Genomic DNA, 6,719 nt, shown 5'->3' on the forward strand with positions numbered 1-6,719 from the left:
GGCTTGGGGATGGCGGCCATCTTGTGAACAGGCTTGGGGATGGCAGCCATCTTGTGGACTGGCTCTGGGATGGCGGCCATCTTGTGGACTGGCTCTGGGATGGCGGCCATCTTGTGAGCTGGTTGAGGGAGGGCGGCCATGACGGGTGCAGGCTCTGGACGGGCGGCCATGACAGGTGCAGACTCTGGACGGGCGGCCATGGCGTGAGCAGGCCCTGGAGCGGCAGGCTTGGCGTGAGCAGGCGGTGGTTTGGCAGATGTGGAGTGAACAGGCTGTAGCTTGACAGATGTGACATTAGCAGACCTCGACTTGGTGGGTGTGACTTGAACAGGCATGACGTGAACTGGTTTTGGCGTGGTGGACATAACTTGAGTAGGCTTTGACTTGGCAGGCTTGGCGTGAAAGGTTTCTGGCTTGCTTGACATGACGTGAGCAGGTTGTGGTATGGGGGTTACTGCAGGATTGCGGGGTCCCTCGTCCGCAATCCCAACAGTAAAAGGTGATCCATTTAAGCGGAGTGCAAAGTCTATGCATTGTTCAAGTGTCCAGTGAGGGGTATGGCGAGGCATGAGGTAATTGAGTGAGTCCTTGAGTCCATGTCGGAAGATATCTTTTAGTGCAGTGTCATTAAATCCCACCAAATGGCATAGCTTACAAAAATTAACAACATAATCTTCAATGGGCTGGTTACCTTGGCGGAGGCGGAAAAGGCGGGATGCTGGATCCATAGTGATCTGTGTTGTAAGCCGCTGGATCTTTGGGAGGCGAAGTATTCTGTAACGCGGACTCGTAGGAAGCATGTAAGATCCAATTGCGGGCTTTATTATCCAGATCGTAGTCAAACAGGCAGGGTCAATATCCAAACAAACAGTACATCCAGGGCAAAACAATAGAGTAATCCACAAAACGGGCAGAATGTCGAAAAACCGGAGTGAGCAGTCCAAAGTGACAAATAAACAAGGCTATGAAACAAGACAAAACTATGGCAATGAACTAGGCAAAACTATGGCAGAAAACAAAGACAAAACTATGACCATGAAACAAAACCGTGACAACAAACAAGGCAATGAATTCAGAGAAACGCTTGGTAGAGTCCGCTATGGCAAAACAATACTTTGCAGCTTCCTGTTTGGCATGGCCTGCCTTTTATGGCTGCCAAACAGGAAGTACCAGAGAAGCAGCAGAGGGAGCAGCAACAGGCAGTCAATGGGTGAGGGCTCCCTCTGCTGGCGTGGCGTTACAAAACCCCAAATTCGGTATCTCAGAAAATTAGAATATTACTTAAGACCAATACAAAGAAAGGATTTTTAGAAATCTTGGCCAACTGAAAAGTATGAACATGAAAAGTATGAGCATGTACAGCACTCAATACGTAGTTGGGGCTCATTTTGCCTGAATTACTGCAGCAATGCGGCGTGGGATGGAGTTGATCAGTCTGTGGCACTGCTCAGGTGTTATGAGAGCCCAGGTTGCTCTAATAGTGGCCTTCAGCTCTTCTGCATTGTTGGGTCTGGCATATTGCATCTTCCTCTTCAAAATACCCCATAGATTTTCTATGGGGTTAAGGTCAGGCGAGTTTGCTAGCCAATTAAGAATAGGGATACCATGGTCCTTAAACCAGGTACTGGTAGCTTTGGCACTGTGTGCAGGTGCCGAGTCTTGTTGGAAAATTAAATCTGCATCTCCATAAAGTTGGTCAGCAGCAGGAAGCATGAAGTGCTCTAAAACGTCCTGGTATACAGCTGCGTTGACCTTGGACCTCAGAAAACTCAGTGGACCAACACCAGCAGATGACATGGCACCCCAAACCATCACTTACTGTGGAAACTTTACACTGGACCTCAAGCAACATGGATTCTGTGCCTCTCTTCTCTTCCTCCAGACTCTGGGACCCTGATTTCCAAAGGAAATGCAAAATTTACTTTCATCAGAGAAAATAACTTTGGACCACTCAGCAGCAGTCCAGTCCTTCTTGTCTTTAGCCCAGGCGAGACACTTCTGACGCTGTCTGTTGTTCAAGAGGGGCTTGACACAAGGAATGCGACAGCTGAAACCCATGTCTTGCATACATTTGTGCGTAGTGGTTCCTGAAGCACTGACTCCAGCTGCAGTCCACTCTTTGTGAATCTCCCCCACATTTTTGAATGGGTTTTGTTTCACAATTCTCTCCAGGGTGTGGTTATCCCTATTGCTTGTACACTTTTTTCTACCACATCTTTTCCTTCCCTTCGCCTCTCTATTAATGTGCTTGGACACAGAGCTCTGTGAACAGCCAGCCTCTTTTGCAATGACATTTTGTGTCCTGCCCTCCTTGTGCAAGGTGTCAGTGGTCGTCTTTTGGACAACTGTCAAATCAGCAGTCTTCCCCATGATTGTTTAGCCTACAGAACTAGACTGAGAGACAATTTAAAGGCCTTTGCAGGTGTTTTGAGTTAATTAGCTGATTAGAGTGTGGCACCAGGTGTCTTCAATACTGAACCTTTTCACAGTATTCTAATTTTCTGAGATACTGAATTTGGGGTTTTCATTAGTTGTCAGTTATAATCTTTGAAATTAAAAGAAATAAACACTTGAAATATATCAGTCTGTGTGGAATGAATGTATACATTATACAGTTTCACTTCTTGAATGGAATTAGTAAAAATACATAAACTTTTTGAAGATATTGTAATTATATGACCAGCACCTATATATATATATATGAGAGTGCATTATTGTAGCATGAAAGCAGATGAATATAATGCGCGGTCACAAATCTCTCCACTCGCACATGGATTTCCTTTGTTCTCTCACAAAACGGGTTACAATGTGTCCTGTGCACTCGCAAATCCTTCTGTGCTCATGTGTGTCACGAATCTGGTCGGTGTCCCGTTGTCCACTCACCACCAGATGTCACTCTCGCTTCACCTACACACTCTGACTGTTACTTTGCATCTCGGACTGCATCTCCCGTCCTCCACCGCTCTGATTGCGTCAGCCCCCGTGACCAATCGGGCGTTCTATAAAAACCCCGGTCCTCCCCAGTGCACTTCATGGATTGTTGAATTGTTGTAGATTGTATTGTGTTGTTAGCGTTCCCTAGTTTCCCGAGTTCCTAGTTTCCTTGTTCCCGTGTTTTTGACTTCTCGCCTGGACTATTGTTTACTCTCTCTGGATTATCTGTATTGCTCCCGTTCGCTCCTGTTCGACCCACGCCTGACTCACGGACTTCTATTGTGCATCGCCCTAATATACCTGCTTGCTGTTGTCTCGAACATGCCTGTACGACTATGTCTTTGTCTCGCCCATGTAATAAAAGCTCGCATATGGATCCGCTCGCCTCTCGTCCCTCACTCCCCGTAACAATGTGCTAGATATTCATTATTTTTGCACCTGGATTAAATGTTGTCAAAAATTATCAACCAATCAGATTTCCACGATTGACTGATGAAAATACTATGTGAATTCTTATTGGCTGAGAAGAAATTGAGCCTGTAATTCTTTTGACAATCAAAGATGGATCTGTAATTTCTTTACAATATAAAAATATTTAGTCATATTAATCAATTCAGGAATTGGGTGTGTGGATGATTTGTAAATAACCTAGCTCATATTGTGATTTTTTTTTTTCTTTTTTTACTTTTATTTCAGATCTGATGAAGGAGAATGAGGAAAGTAAAGAGCAGAAACATCATCATGGCAAAAATAGAGAAAAAACTCACACACCAACTGAAAGAGTTTCATTACTGAAAAGAAGAGACAAGAAAAGTTTCTCATGCACTCAGTGTAAAAAGAGTTTGACGTGCAAACACAGTCTTAACAGACACATGAGGATCCACACTGGAGAAAAAACGTTCACATGTGATCAGTGTGGAAAGAGTTTGACAGGCAAACAGGGTCTCAAAGTTCACATGAGGATCCACACTGAAGAGAAACCATTCACATGTGATCAGTGCGGGAAGAGTTTCACACAACAAATTACCTTTCGGAGACACATGAGGATCCACACTGGAGAGAAACCACATGAATGTGATCAATGTGGAAAAGCATATTCGTGGGCTTCAAGCCTGAAGGATCACCTCAAAGTTCATTCAAAGGAGAAACCACATTCATGTACTTCATGCGGAAAGAGTTTTTCACGGCTGAATATTTTGAAACGACATCAGAAGAGTCATACTGGTGTGAGAAATCATATGTGCTTTAAGTGTGAGAAGACTTTTACTACTGTTGAACATTTGAAACAGCACCAGAGGATCCACACTGGAAAGAAACCTTACATGTGTTCATACTGCGACAAGAGATTCAGTCAGTCAGGACATCTGAAAAGACATGAGGAAGAGTTTCCGTCAAGCATCAGGTTTATGTAGGCATACAAAAAACAAACACCGTAAGTAGATCAAAATGTGACACTCTAATGCACTGAGTAATAAAATCTGTCCAACCTGCCAGAGTGAATGACAGGACTAAGTAACATCTTCTATAGTTTTCTCAGTAAATAAAGTTCATCTTCAAGGTTCATCTGTGAAATTCAGATCAGTTCAAAGATGGACAATATCTGAAAGTTGCACTGTTGTATAACATTATCAAATGGTATCATTACACTTTATTACATGCTTAATTTTATGTTCAGTTCTCTTATAATGCGTATGTAGTACTTTTTTAGTTTAAGCTTTAATGAAAGAAAGTAGATGAGTTTTGCAAATTCAAACTGTTGTTTAGAATGAATTATTTTTTAACTTTTTCTTTACTGTTGTTTTTATTCCACTTATAGTGTAGTTAGAGAATGCAGATGTAAATATATATTATAGTAACTTTGCTGTTAGCCATTTCTTATGGAAGCCCGTTCCCGCCACTGTTGAGAAAAAAAAATCAGAAACTTTCTCATAATTATGACTTAGTATCTCGTAATAATGAGAAACTTTCTCGTAATAATAAGTTAAAAAGTAATAAGATTCTGAAAAAATAAATTCGTAATAACGAGAAACTTTCTCATAATAATGAGAAACTTTCTCGAAATAATGAGAAACTTTCTCGAAATAATGACTTAGTATCTCGAAATAATGAGAAACTTTCTCGTAATAATGACCTAGTATCTCGAAATAACGAGAAACTTTCTCATAATAATGACTTAGTATCTCGTAATAACGAGAAACTTTCTCATAATAATGAGAAACTTTCTCATAATAATGACTTAGTATCTCGAAATAATGAGAAACTTTCTCATAATAATGAGAAACTTTCTCGAAATAATGAGAAACTTTCTCGTAATAGTGAGAAACTTTCTCATAATTTTGACTTAGTATCTCGTAATAATGAGAAACTTTTCTATAATAAAACCATGGTTAATCTTCATAAGGGGTGACGGCTTAACGAAATGAAATGACAATTGTCGTCATCATTAAATGTACTGGTTGGGACATTCTAAAAAAGCTTATGGTGAAGCCCAGTGGTGTAATGCAGGGTATACGCAGGTATACGACGTACCCACTTCTTTATCAGTCGGCTTTGCGTATACCCTCTTCTAAATTCACTCTGATGTGTCTTGCATAAATCAATCAAAGCCAAAATCATGACAGTCCACCACATTAATAGCTAATCCAATCGCACGGGAATAAATGCAAATATTCCCTAAAAACAACCGTAAAGACACTGAAGCGGTCAGGACAGTAGCGTCGGCTTCCTTTGAAATATGACTGCGCCCGCGCCCGCTTCGTCCCGCAGCCCAGTCAGAGAGGATGCCGACAGTGACAGAAATGACACCTGTTCATGCGAGAACACGCCGGGGGTTGCGCGCAAATTGGTAAAATAACAATTAATTATTGATTATTAATTTGAGTCAGTACATAACAAAAACAATACCTTTAATAAATGACACCAATAAATTACAAATTAATAAAGTACACTGGAGGACCAAATTTAATACACACCTTATTAATAATAGCCTATTATTTACAGACAAACAGAATAGCTCAGAATATGAATTAAGATAGGCTTATATGTTAAGCGTTTCCTCTCCCATTATAAGAAAATGCTGATCGTAGCTCAGAATTTGTATCGTAGAATTTGCGCGTTTTCTTTATGATATGTGCGCTGCGTTCATATCCTGAACTTATCTGCTTTCCCGTTCGTAGAATATTTTATTAGTAAACTGTATACCAAAATTGTCATTTTTATGTCAGTGTTTTCATCCATGAAGCTACGATCAGCATTTTCTTATAATGGGAGAGGAAACGCTTAACATATAAGCCTATCTTAATTCATATTCTGAGCTATTCTGTTTGTCTGTAAATAATAGGCCTATGCTTTATTAATAAGGTGTGTATTAAATTTGGTCCTCCAGTGTACTTTATTAATTTGTAATTTATTGGTGTCATTTATTAAAGGTATTGTTTTTGTTATGTACACTGTAAAAACAAATCCTGTAAAAAAAACGGTAAAAAGACTGGCAACAGGGATTCCAGAGATATTGCGTTAAATTACAGAAAATCACCATTTCACAAAATTACACGCAAAAACTGTCAAAATACAGAATAGACTTTATGGTCAAAACTCATTAAATTACAGTATATTATCGTTGATAATGTACAAAAAACAGATAAATTATGTCAAATTACATAGAAAAACAACCAACTTTCAGGTTAATTGCCATAAATTTAAGGTTTTAATTAGTTATTTTATAGAACTGATCTGTCCATCTACAGTAATTTACTTTTAAACTACAGCCATGTACAATAACTAAG

At 40.1% G+C, this 6,719-nt stretch overlaps 1 pseudogene; it reads left to right on the top strand.

Annotated features, from left to right (window-relative positions):
• The first annotated feature begins 557 nt into the window (after positions 1-557).
• LOC127161071 (gastrula zinc finger protein XlCGF49.1-like) lies at positions 558-4,183 on the top strand (annotated as a pseudogene).
• The last annotated feature ends 2,536 nt before the right edge of the window (positions 4,184-6,719 follow it).

The sequence above is a fragment of the Labeo rohita genome, unplaced genomic scaffold, assembly GCF_022985175.1.
Source record: "Labeo rohita strain BAU-BD-2019 unplaced genomic scaffold, IGBB_LRoh.1.0 scaffold_54, whole genome shotgun sequence".
Classification (NCBI taxonomy): domain Eukaryota; kingdom Metazoa; phylum Chordata; class Actinopteri; order Cypriniformes; family Cyprinidae; genus Labeo; species Labeo rohita.